Source organism: Erinaceus europaeus, chromosome 7 (assembly GCF_950295315.1).
Source record: "Erinaceus europaeus chromosome 7, mEriEur2.1, whole genome shotgun sequence".
In the NCBI taxonomy this organism is placed as follows: domain Eukaryota; kingdom Metazoa; phylum Chordata; class Mammalia; order Eulipotyphla; family Erinaceidae; genus Erinaceus; species Erinaceus europaeus.
The window spans coordinates 115275369-115288991 of NC_080168.1; positions in this window are offsets into that span (position 1 = coordinate 115275369).

Consider the following 13623-nt stretch of genomic DNA (forward strand, 5'->3'; position numbering starts at 1 on the left):
GTTTTGCAAATGCAGTGAAGATATTTTGAATATTAAACTTGAATGTCACAAAAATGACAACACTTCTGTTGTACATACACTTGATTAATATTTTAATTTCTTGGTCTTGTGATGTCAATAACTTTTAAAGGTTTCATGTTTGCACAGGCTCCTGGCACTATGCTTGAGGTGGCTGGTGGCTAAACCTGCCCTGGTGACAGAGGGCTCTGGCTTTCTGGGCATCTTCTAGCAAGCTCTCTGGCAAGCAAGCAGAGTGTCTGACAGATTCTTCTGCTTTACCAACATTTTTAACTCCTTGAAAGCAGAGAAGGCTAAGAAGCCAGGAAGGCTGGAATCAGAGCAAAGTTGGTGTGTCTAGTTAAACAAGATATTGCCTTGCCCTCAAAAAAGAACTCAGGGAAGCCAAAGCATGGCTTGGCATATTTCTTCAAGCTAAATTTGTCCCTAGCTCTACTTGCATCAACTATAGCCTCAGGGGCCTCCAAGATGGGGGAAAAAACAAAAAAACACTAAGATGGTCCTCAGGAGGATGCTTCATCCTGCAGGGGGATGCTTCACAGCGGTGAAGCAAATCTTCAGGTGTCTATATTTATCTCCCCAACCCCTCTCAATATTTCCCTGTCTTATCCAATAAAAAAAAAAAAAAAAAGAGGGAAGGGGAGGGAAAAATGGCCGTCGGGGGCAGTGGATTCATAGTGCTGGCACCAAACCCCAGCAGACCAACACTGGTGAAGTGGAAGGGAAAATGAACTTGAAAAAATTCCAGCCGAAGAGTAAGGGAGAAGTCACACTTAGGTCTGCTGTGTCCCACGTACCAGGGAAACTAATGTGGGAAAAGTCACACAAAAGGTGACCGTGACTTGTGATCTGAGGAGTCTTCTCAAAAAGAAAATACAAGCACCTAAGAAGTAACCATTATGGGAGTCAGGCTGTTGGTTATTATGCCAGGCCTCCTGTATTGCTTAATGCTGTGGTCTATTTACATAATCATTGTTTTGTCTGAGACCCGCCCTGCCTGCAGGGCATTGGTTTAATCCCCACTGGTTAGAACCTTCACAACAGTTGGAGACCCGCCCTACAGGGCATTGGTTTAATCCCCACTGGTTAGATGAAAATATTGCTACCTACACACACTTTTTCCGCTCAGCCCCCTCTCCTAGTCATTTCCTTTTTTCTGACCTGCCACTTCCGACTCAGAAGGTATAAAGGCAGATTATTTTCTGATCAATAAAAGCACTGCATTGCGTTCTGCTCAGCCATGAGAGTTCCTGGTTCCTCTCCCACGTTGCTGAGTAAGCAGCAGCCTAGGTTGGCTTCAGCCAAGTTCTCTCCCCCGCCATGCAACCCAACATCAGGCGGTAGCGTAGCAGGTTCAGCGCATGTAGCGCAAAACCCAAGGACCAGCGTAAGAATCCTGGTTTGCCGGGCTAGCTTTGCGGGCAGGAGAGAGACGACCAGGGACTCATGGCTGAAGTGGGAACGCAGTTCAATCTTTATTGATGAGCGGGGATGCAGTTCAACAATCTAATCTCTATTCATTAGAAAATCCTGTTCTTTTATATCTCCTGAGGTGGAAGTGTCAGGAAGAGGAAGTACGTAGGATGGGGGTGGGGAGAAGGAAAAAGCACGAACCAGTGGGGATTAAAACAGTGATTATGTAAATAGAACATAGCCTTAAGCAATACAAGCGAACCTAATGTGATGATCAAAACAGGTCTTATAAGCAGAATTTAAAAGCATACCAACACTGGTTCGAGCCCCCGGCTCCCCACCTGCAGGGGAGTTGCTTCACAGGTAGTGAAGGTCTGCAGGTATCTATCTTTCTCTCCCCCCTCTCCGTCTTCCCCTCCTCTCTCCATTTCTCTCTGTCATATCTAACAACAACGACATCAATCACTACAACAACAATAAAAAAACAAGGACAACAAAAAAGGAAAATAAATAAATGTCCGGCCTTAAGCCAGCCTCCCCCCCACTTCATCCTCCACTGCTGATATTATGGTCTATTTACATAATCATTGTTTTGCCTGAGACCCGCCCTTCCTTCAGGGTATTAATTAATTCCACCGGTAAAAACCTTCACAACAGTTGCTAAGGGAATTTCTACCATTAGCCCACTCTTTCCTTTCCTCCACCCCCTTTCCTAGCCATTTCCTTTTCCAACATGGCACTTCCAGTTTCTAAGATATAAAAAGCGTTGTCTCTGATTAATAAAGGCATTGCGTTCTGCTCAGCCACGAGTTCCTGGTTCCTCTCTTACATTGTCGCTGAGTAAGCAGCAGCCCAGATTGGCTCCGGTCAAGTTTTCTCCAACCCAGAGAGCACGTGCCCAGGAAGAAACACCCTCACGCTAGCCCGGCAAATAAATATAAAAAAAATTAAAAAAAAAAAAAAAAGGAGTAACCATTAATCAAGGCTCCAAAGTCCCAGGTTCAATCATTGATACCACCATAAGCCAAAGTTGAGCAGTGCTCTGGAGGAAAAAAAAAAGGGGGAAGGGAGGAAGTAAAGAAGGGAGATGTGGAGGGGCAGACAGTGGCACACCAGGTTAAGTGCACACAGTACAAAGCACAAGGACCCGCTCAAGGATCCCAGTTCAAACACCCAGCTCCCCACCTGTAGAGGCATTGCTTCACAATTGGTGAAGCAGGTGTGCAGGTGTCTTATCTTCACTCCCCCTCTCTGTCTTCCTTCCCCTCTCAATTTCTCTGTCTTATCCAAAAGAGAGAGAGAAGAAAGAAGTAACCATCCATTGAGGATCTACTTCTTTACTGGAGGTAGCACTGGTTTACATCATTGTCTGCATTCAGAGTAGATTCACACCTTTTCAAATGAATGTCACCACACTACACTCACTGCCAAAGTACTGCTGTCCCTCCAACAAGCTCATGGGACCCCTCCACCCTAAGCAGCCAACCCTTCTCCACAGCCTTCATTTTGTAGTTGGGATCCAAAAGTTTGTTTTAGCTTAGTGTTGTCAGTTCCTTTGTTTTATCTCTTCAAATTCTGCATGAATAAAAAGGTTGGTATTTATCTTCATCTAATTTACTGCTGTCTGACATAATCCCTTCAAATGCTATTGAAGTTGTCACAAATGGAACGATTTCAACTTTTTAAAAAATATTTGTTTATTCCCCTTTGTTGCCCTTGTTTTTTATTGTATTTATTAATGTTGTTGTTATTAATATCGTTGTTGTTGGATAGGACAGAGAAATGGAGAGAGGAGGGGAAGACAGAGAGGGGGAGAAGAGAGACACCTACAGACCTGCTTCACCTCCTGTGAAGCGACTCCCCTGCAGGTGGGGAGCCAGGGACCCGAACGGGGATCCTTATGCTGGTCCTTGTGCTTCACGCCATGTGTGCTTAACCCGCTGCGCTACTGCCTGACTCCCGATTTCAGCTTTTTTTTTTTTTTAACCTAGCCAAGAAAATATTCTTTTTTCCCCATTGTGTCTATATGCCACAACTCTATCCAGGCTCCTGTCACTGGGCCCTTAGTTTGTTTCCATATCTGGGCTACTATAAGCAGTGCTGTGATGAATATTGGGGATACACAGATATTTCTGAATTGATGTTTTTATATTTTTGAGATACATAGGAGTGGAACTACTGGAAAATGTGGTTGATCTATTCTTATTTTTTGAGGGACCTCCATACAGTAGGTGGCTTGGAGGCCTCACCAGCTCTTATATTCCCACCAACAGTACTCTACACTAATTTCTGTTTGTTTTTGTTGTTTTTGAAGTGGGGGAGGACCATCGCACAAAAGCTTCTTTCCAATTTTCTGGGAGCTGGACTTGGACCTGGGTCAAACATGGCATATGGCTGCTGGAGCTCATGTGGGTTAGCTCTCAGCCAGGAAGGTAAACGACCGGTTCTCCCTCGCTCGTTCAAGAGATGACGCAATATAGGCAAGAGACACCGGGGAGAATTGGGACACTCTCGTTTATCGGCAGATGGACATGGGTTTAAATAGAGAATCAAACAAAGAACATATTTCAAATATGTCAGAAATTACAGGTTTCTTAAAGGTCAGCTTGCCCCTATGGTTGGGGGCTAGTATGACAGGAATTGATGAGATACATAAAGGTCAAGACAATTATTCTCCTTGATGCAAGCAACTTAATTATCCAAAGGTATTTGAGAGAAACATAGGGTTTAAGCCATCAGGGTGAGATAGAAGATAAACAGAGCATGATACATTATCAAAGCTATAAGGAAATAAAGTTTGAAGTTTCACTGACTGATGTCAGGGAGGTGTTTGGAGTATGTTTTCTCTAGTGATCAAAAGTGAGGTGACTGTGTGAACTCTGGGTGACTGTGAACTTTGAATGAACCTTAAGGCAGGCAGCCATGTGGCCTGCAGTTAGTGGGGAGTAGCAGTGAGATCTCTGTGGGCTTGAGTCTGAAAAGGGAGAACTGAGTCTGAGAGACTATTTTTCCCCTTTGCTCATCTCGGTGAGAGAGGCTAACAAGGGGGTGTCTTTCCCAGACCTCCATCCAAGGATGGGGGGAGTTTTCCCTAAGCTCTATCAAGCTTACACATAGTCCCACACATGGCAAAACAACACACTAAGTGCACTATTTCTATGGTCCTGTTTCTGGTCTTTTTGATAACTGTTCTAACACAAATGAGGATTAGACTTACATTTCTTGAACAATACAGGATGATGAACATCTTTTTAAATAAGAAATGGGAGGAGAGGAGAAGCAGAACATCACTCTCATGTGCTGTTGGGGATTGAACTCAGAACCTCATATTTGAGAACCTATACTTATTTTACTTTTTTTTATTTATAAAATGAAAATATTCACAGGACCATAAGATGAGAGGGGTACAATTCCACATAATTCCTACCACCAGAACTCTGTATCCAATCTCCCTTGATAGCTTTCCTATTCTTTATCCCTCTGGGAGTATGGACCCAGGACCATTATGGGGTGCAGAAGGTGGAAGGTCTGGCTTCTGTAATTGCTTCCCCACTGAATATGGGTGTTGGAAGGCCAATCCATACACCCAGCATGTCTCTCTCTTTCCCTAGTGGGGCAGGGCTCTGGGGAGGTGGGGCTCCAAGACACATTGGTGTGGTTGTCTGACAGGGAAGTCAAGTTGGTGTCATGGTAACATCTGGAACCTGGTGGCTGACAAAGAGTTAAGATATAAAGCAGAACAAATTGTTTACTAATCATGAGCCTAAAGGCAAGAGTATTGCAGATGAAGATTTGTGTTCTCCATTTTGGAAAAAGCTAGTGGTCTATTTTAAGGTATATTCCAAGGGGCCCATGATCTTACTAGTTTTTGCCTGAGCCTGACATATAATATGCAGGTGGACCCAAGTTATTGTCTGGGGGGATGGTGTCATAGGACTAGAAAGCTGGATCAGGGAAGAGAGTAGCTCCCAAATATGGGAAAAGTATATAAATATTGTTAACTGTAAATCCCATCGATTTAATCTGGGGCCCATATTCAGCACAGTACCTGTGTAACCTCTGCAAGAACCTGTATTTTAACCACTGTGCCACCTCCTGGACCTCAAACATCTCTCATGTAATTCTTTAAACATTTATAGATCAGGAGTTGGGTTAAGTGCATGTGGTCCGAAGCTCAAGGACCTGCGCAAGGATCCCAGTTCAAGCCCCCGGGGCCCCACCTGCAGAGGAGTTGCTTCACAGAAGGTGAAGCAGGTCTACAGGTGTCTATCTTTCTCTCTCCCTTTGTCTTCCCCTCCTCTCTCCATTTCTCTATGTCCTATCTAAAAACAACATCAATAACAATAACAACTACAAGAATAAAAAGGGCAACAAAAGGGAAAATAAATAAATAAATATAAAATATTAAAAAAATTTATAGATCTTCTTTGAAGAAGTGCCCTTTCTACTCCTTCTTTCTTTCTCCCTCTCTACCTCTCCCTTCCCTCTCAATTAATCTGTCTCTATCCAATAAATAATAAAAATATATATAAAAGTTTATTCATGGGGCATCTAATACCAGGCACTATTCTAGATACTAGAGATATAGTAATGAAGACCACAGAATCTTTTTTAAATCTTCTAAGATTTATTTGATAGAGACAGAGAAATTGGGAGGGGAAGGCAGACAGAGAGGGAGATAGACACGTGTAGCATTACTATCCAACAACAACAACAGTAATAACAATAATAACAAGGGCAACAAAATGGGGGAAATGGCCTCTAGGAGCAGTGGATTCATAGTGCAGGCTCTGAGCCCCAGCGATAACCCTGGAGGCAAGAGAGAGAGAGAGAGAGAGAGAGAGAGAGGGGGGAAGGTAGGTAGGTCATTTCCCCACCACTATGTCAAGGGTATATATTGTCAAACATCTGGATTTATTTTGCTAGTTTCTAAGTGAAAACAAATCTACCTGTACCCAAATTAAAGACATATATATCTAACTGTAGCTTCAGTTTGCTTGTGGGTCAGGTTCTCCATGTCTAAGCACCACCATTTGTCTTTTCTTTAATATGAATCATCCTATTCTGTATTGGATTTTTATTCTTTTTCATATTGATCTGAAGGAGTTTCTGTACATTAAGCATAAAAGTTTCTTTGTCTAAGAGTTAAAATATTTCATCCAGTTTGCCATATGTCTTTATGTTGTTGTTTCGCAGAAATTATAGATTTTTATCTTGACATCTGCTTTACAAATTTTATGCTATTCTGAAAAACACTCTACTATGACATTATAAATTTATGTTTTCACTTGTACATTTATTTAAATACAATTGACTTATATGTATTTCTTTGAGTAAAAGGACTGAATTAGAAATACAATATTATTTTTCTTCAGGTCGTTACTCAGTTGTTCAATGGCACTTATTGCAATAATTCATCTTTATCCTGCTGACAAGACAATGTGATAGCTAAATATCTGGTAGAGCTAATACCTTCATTAACCATTTTCAGGTTGTTTCTATTTCTTTTCATTTCTTTTTATTTTTTATTGCCACCAGGGTTATCACTGAGGCTTGGTGCCAGCACTAAGAATCCACTGTTCTCAGCAGTTGTTTTTCCCTCCAAAACACATGACAAAGCAAGTACTCTTGATTTCTTTTTTTTTTTTAAACAGTTCTTTTTTTAAATATTTATTTATTCCCTTTTGTTGCCCTTGTTGTTTTTTATTGTTGTAGTTATTATTGTTGCTGTCGTTGTTGGATAGGACAGAGAGAAATGGAGAGAGGAGGGGAAGACAGAGAGGGGGAGAGAAAGACAGACACCTGCAGACCTGCTTCACCGCCTGTGAAGCGACTCCCCTGCAGGTGGGGAGCTGGGGTTCGAACCGGGATCCTTATGCCGGTCCTTGTGCTTGGTGCCACCTGCGCTTAACCCGCTGCGCTACAGCCCGACTCCCACTCTTGATTTCTTATGACAGTATAGTTAAGGCAACAGCAGATAGGTCCTGTATCTTTTTTTTTTTTTTTTGCCTCCAGGGTTATTTCTGGGGCTCGGTGCCTGCACCATGAATCCACTGCTTCTGGAGGCTATTTTTTTCCTTTTGTTACCCTGGTTGTTTTACCATTGTTGTGGTTATTATTATCGTTGTTATTGATGTCATTGTTGTTGGATAGGACAGAGAGAAATGGAGAGAGGATGGGAAGACAGAGAGAGGGAGAGAAAGACAGACACCTGCAGACCTGCTTCACTGCCTGTGAAGCGACTCCCCTGCAGGTGGGCAGCCGGGGGATTGAACTGGGATCCTTAACGCCGGCCCTTGCGCTTTACTCCACATACGCTTAACCCGCTGTGCTACCGCCTGACCCCCAGTCCTGTATCTTTTTTACTAGGTCCCTGGAAGGTAGCAGCCTTAGTCTGTGAGAGGGAAACTGGACCTACTCTAGTGGACAGGAGTAGGAGGCGCTGTGCTCTCAAAGTCTGGGTCCTAGACTTTGACCCCCTTGGAGTGGAGACATTGAGGCTCAAACCCAGACAACAGCACAAACAGCTAATAGCTCTTTTAATACTTGTCATGCACTACCCACTTGCTCAGTAACTAATTTACTCTTCAGTACCACGCTAGGAAGTAGATATAGTTATTTCCCCACAGATCATGAAACCGAAGCCCAGAAACCTAAGGTATTCTATGTCACAAACTGGCAGGTGATAGATCTGAGATTTAAGAGCAGGAAGTCTGAACCTGTGGGCTTTTTTTTTTTTTTTTTTGCCTTCAGTCTTTGGTGCTTGGTACAGGCACTACAAATCCATTGCTCCTAGCAGCCATTTTTTTTTTTCCTTTTTCCCCATCATCTTATTTAATAGGACACAGAGAGATTAAGGGCAGGGGGAAGAGAAGATAGAGAGGGAGAGAGAAAGATAGATAGCTGCAACCTGCTTTGCTGCTCATGAAGCATCCCTGTTGCAGGTGGGGAGCTGGGGCTCAAACTCAGGTCCTTGTTCCTTGTGCATATGTGTGCTTAACCAGGTGTGCCACTGCCTGGCCCAAGCCTATGTTCTTTTTAAGATTTATTTATTTGGGGGGGGGGGGGTCGAGTGTTAGTACAGCAGATTAAGCACACATGGCACAAAGTGCAAGGATCCCAATTTGAGCCCCCAGCTGGGGTGGGGGGGACACCAGGTTAAGCTCACATAGTACTAATTAGGCTCAAGAACACAAGCAAGGATCCCAGTTTTGAGCTTGTGGCTCCCCAACTGCAAGGGGGTCACTTCACAAGCAGTGAAGCAGGTCTGCAGGTGTCTATCTTTCTCTCCCCGTCTGCCTTCACCTCTTCTCTTAATTTCTCTGTCCTATCCAACAACAATGACAGCAATAACAACAATAACAATTACAACAACAAGGGCAACAAAAATGGGGAAAATGGCCTCCAGGAGCAGTAGATTCATAGTGCAGGCACTGAGCCCCAGTGATAACCCTGGAGGCAAAAAAAAAAAAAATTACTTAAGAAGAGAACCAGAGTATTACTCTGGTACATGTGATACCAAGGATCATACTCAGGACTTCATGCTTGAGAGTTCAATGCTTTATCCCCTGACCACAGAGAGCCTGTGTTCTTGTTATTAATTTAATTTAATTAATTAATTTTATTTATTTTTACCAGAGCACTATTCATCTCTGACTTATGGTGGTGCTGGGGATTGAACCTGAAACCTTTGGTATCTCAGGCACAAAAGCCTTTTTGTGTTATATCTCCCCAGCCCAAGAAAGCCTGTGTTCATAATTACCATTTTCTGGAACCCCAAAAGGAGCCTCAGGTCCTGAGTAGCTTAGCAAAGATCCAGAAGAAACCACAATTATGCCATCCATTATAAGGAACATCTATGGCAGGGAAAGAGTTGCCAGATTGGGAAGGATTAGAGTTTAGGGAATTTATCTGCAGGTCAGGTTAAGAGTATCACTGCCAGGAGTCGGGTGGTAGCGCAGGGGGTTAAGCGCACATGGCGCAAAGCGCAAGGACCGGAGTAAGGATCCCGGTTCGAGCCCCCGGCTCCCCACCTGCAGGGGAGTCACTTCACAGGCGGTGAAGCAGGTCTGCAGGTGTCTATCTTTCTCTTCCCCCTCTCTGTCTTCCCCATCTCTCTCCATTTCTCTGTCCTATCCAACAACGACGACATCAATAACAATAACAATAACTACAACAATAAAAAACAACAAGGGCAACAAAAGGGAAAATAAATAGATAATAAAAAAAGAGTCCCACTGCCAGCCTCCCTTTCCCCCCACACTCTATTTGTACACCTCTATTGGCTCCTCCTACCTTACCGTAAGTATTGGAGTACCCAAGACTTTGACCTTGGGTTTTCCTCATCTCTTTCTACTCTCTCTACCTAGGTGTCAGCATCTTGATGGGGACAAAAAGGCAGAGAGAGACAAAGTGTCAGAGACCACAGCACTGATGCTTCCCTCAGTGTAACCCAGGCCATGCATATGGCAAAGTAGTGCATTATCCAAGTGAACTATTTTGCCAGCCTAGCACCTCAGTTTTCAGAACTGGTACCCTGATGCAGATTTATAGGCCAGGCCTCTTAACAGAGCTAGTATTCCCCCTTTACTCAACACTCCCACTGGGATACAAGATATCTCAAACATATCTAAATAGAAGTCCCTTCTCAACCACCCAAACCTGCTTTTTCCAGACTTTGCCTTTTCAGTTAATTAATTAATTTATTTGATAGAGACAGCCAGAAATTGAGAGGGAAAGGGGGAAGAGAGGCAGAGAGAGACCTGCAATACTGCTCACCACTTGTGAAGCTTTCCTCCTGTAGGTGGGGACTGAGGGCTTGAACCTGGGTCCTTACGCATTAACATGTGCATTCAACCAGGTGCACCACCACCTGGCCCCTATTTAGCAATATTTATTAAGTACCTACTATAGTAGCAAACACAGAGTTTACATTCCACTGATGGGCACATATAATAAAAAGTATATAGTTTATAGGGTAAGAGAATGTACAGAATGGTGACTGAAATTTTTAAAAGAACAGGTGAGGGCTGGGGAGATAAAATGGCTATGGAAGACGATTTTGTCCCTAATGCACGAAAAGGACCAAGTTCAATCCCCAGCACCACTAAGCCAGAGCTGAGCAGTGCTCTGATAACACACACACACACACACCACACACACACACACACACACACACACACACACACACCACACACACACACACACACACACACACACGAGGGGGGGGAGAGATGGAAGCAGGTGAGGTCTGAGAGATAGCAGTACTAAAGAGAGAGAGAGAGAGAGAGAGAGAGAGAGAGAGATGGAAGCAGGTGAGGTCTAAGATAGCAGTACTAGATAAGACCATGAGCTTCCATTTCTAGGAAGATGGAGGGTTTGAAGGGTGACTAGAGTAGGCTTCCATTTCCATGGGGTTACCTGCAGCTGTGGAGCAACTGGAGGAGGAGGAGTAAAGATGAAAGCCGGGGGAGGTGGGGCAGTGGGTTTAGCAGACATGGTGCAAAGCCAAGCATCCTGGTTTGAGTCCCGGCTCCCCACCTGCGGGGGGTGGAGGGTCACTTCACAAGTAGTGAAGCAGGTCTACACTGTCTATTTCTCTCTCCCCCTTTGTCTCCCCATTTCTCTCGATTTCTCTGCAACAAAATGGGAAAAAATGGCCACTCCTGGGCCACTAAATAAAATTTTAAGTTAGAAAAATATGCATTTCCAATTATTGAGTTCTATTGTTTACTCCCCCCCCCATTTCAGTATGTCTTTACTGAGGAAATGTTTATTTTAAAGGACTGCTGTTGTTACTAGAAACATTTCTCTACTTTCACACGACAGCAATAAATTTAGGAGGGAAGAAATAAAGAACTTTACAGTGGAAAGAAATTTTTTTGCAGGGATTATTTACACATGCAACTCACCTTTCAAGTCCTAGACTGGGTGCTAATCTGTCTTTTATCTCTTAGACTACTTTAGAGATTTATTCCCTGTCTTTAGAAACAGATAATTAAATATTATTATTGGATCACCTGTCTCAATTTCCTTCAATAAAAAATATTCAGCATGTCACTTAGGCACAGCCAGGGGCAGACTCTCTTTGGTTCCAATACCCCATATAATCGCCACAGAGACATCATTTTAGATATCACATCTTGTCACAGAATGAATGCCTTTGTTTGCTATTTTTACTTTGTTCTTGGGACTGAATCTGGGACACTGGAGTCTCAGGCATTAAAGTCTGTTGTGGAAACTGCCATGTATCTTTCCAGCCCATCTGCAATTTTTAAAGAATTTTCCAATGTACTAAGAATAAAGGCCAAAAGCCCAGGAAGAAATACTCACCTGGACAGTGTACCTGCTTTGTAGGTTCCATCCTGGACCACACAGTTCTGGAGCAAGTGTTAGTGCTGGTGCTTCAGCATCTCTCCTCTCTGTTTGTTTGTTTTTATATAACCATACTCTTAGCTCCCCAGCCTTCTCTCTCTTTAAATATTTATTTATTCCCTTTTGTTGCCCTTGTTTTATTGTTGTAGTCGTTGTTGGATAGGACAGAGAAATGGAGAGAGGAGGGGAAGACAGAGAGAACAGAAAGACAGACACCTGGAGACCTGTTTCACCACCTGTGAAGCGACTCTCCTGCAGGTGAGGTGAGGAGTGGAGACTCCAACCGGGATCCTTATGCCGGTCCTTGCGCTTTGTGCCACGTGTGCTTATCCCGCTGCGCTACAGCCCGACTCCCCCCAGCCTTCTCTTTCTACAGAAATCAGCTTAGATCCATGAAGCTTCGGGGTTGACAAGTGCAAAATTCACATTATGAACTACAAGGGTTAATGTGATGTTTCTGGTAACTGTTTTTTGTTCTTGTTGACCTGCCTCTTTTTCTTGATCACTCCCTCCAGCCACACGGGGCTACTCGCTGTTTCTGCTTTGGAGTCCCCTCTGCCTAGCCCATCTTACCAAAGCTCTTAGCAAGACTGACTGGTCCCTTATTTATTTTACCAGAGCACTGGTCACCTCTGGCTTATGGTGGTTGGAGGATTGAACCTGGGACTTTGGAGCCTCAGGCATGAGAATCTCTTTGCATGACCATAGTGCTATGTACCCCCACCTGACCTGTCACATCCTTAGGCGTCTCCCTAATAACTCTTCTAGATGCTAAACCTAGGGGTGGGGGTTGATAGCATAATGATTACACAAAGACTCTCATGCCTGAGGCTCCAAAGTCCTAGGTTCAACACCCCGCACCACCATAAACCAGAGCTGATAAGGGCTCTGGTAAAAATAATATAATAATAATAATAATAGACCTAGTCTCCACCTTGCATGTGAAAACTCAACGTGAATTTAAAAAATCAGAGTAGGTGAATACTCATTTAGCAAGACCAGCAGACAGTAAGTGAAGTGGGACCTCTTTCACACTGTGGGGCGACAGGTCCAGCGCACTTGCGGCCACTGGCTGCGACCAGGTGTTGTGTGCTGGAAGCCTCCACTGCGGGGGCGTCCCTGTTGTCTTCGCTTTGGGCACGTCCTTCTTTTCCTCCGGGGGCGACTACACTTTTTGCGCCCCTCCAAGGAAACGTAAAACGGACAGGAACCCACTTTCAGAGGGCAGGCTCTGGCTCTCCAGGGCCGCTCTCGCAGTCTCCTCTGGGCTTGCTCTCCAGCTCAGGATTCTCTCTTCCGCTCTCTCTTCTGTCGGCGCGGCCGCCAGTTTTCTCGCCGCCCTTCCCGGGCCCACAACTGCTTCGGGGGCCCCGGCGGGGTCGGGATGCCTCCGGGGCGCCGCGTCCAGCCGCGACTTCCAGCAGCCCGCCGGCCCGCACACACCGACCTCCCCGCGCCGCCTGCAGCGCGCTCCTCTGCAGCGTGTCCCCGGCCAGCGCCCAGCACAGGGTCCGACAGATTCCTCCGAAATCGCCGCAGAGAAGCTGTCAAAGCCTCCGCGAACCGGAAGTGTGACGTCACGGTGGGTGCGCGGCGCAGCCCCACCCTCGCTTGGCCGCGCCCCTCAGCCAACCCGCCTGTTTTCACCTGTCCCCATACAGCTCCCTCCAGCCCGGTAGCCTCTCCGGGGCCTGCACACGCTGATGGCTCCCGATATGCTGTCCTAAAGGGAGTCCCTTCCGTCGTGGCTTATTAGCAAAATAACCGATACCTTTGCAGCCGAGGTCACGCCTTCATCTCGCTCCCGTGGCAAACCGG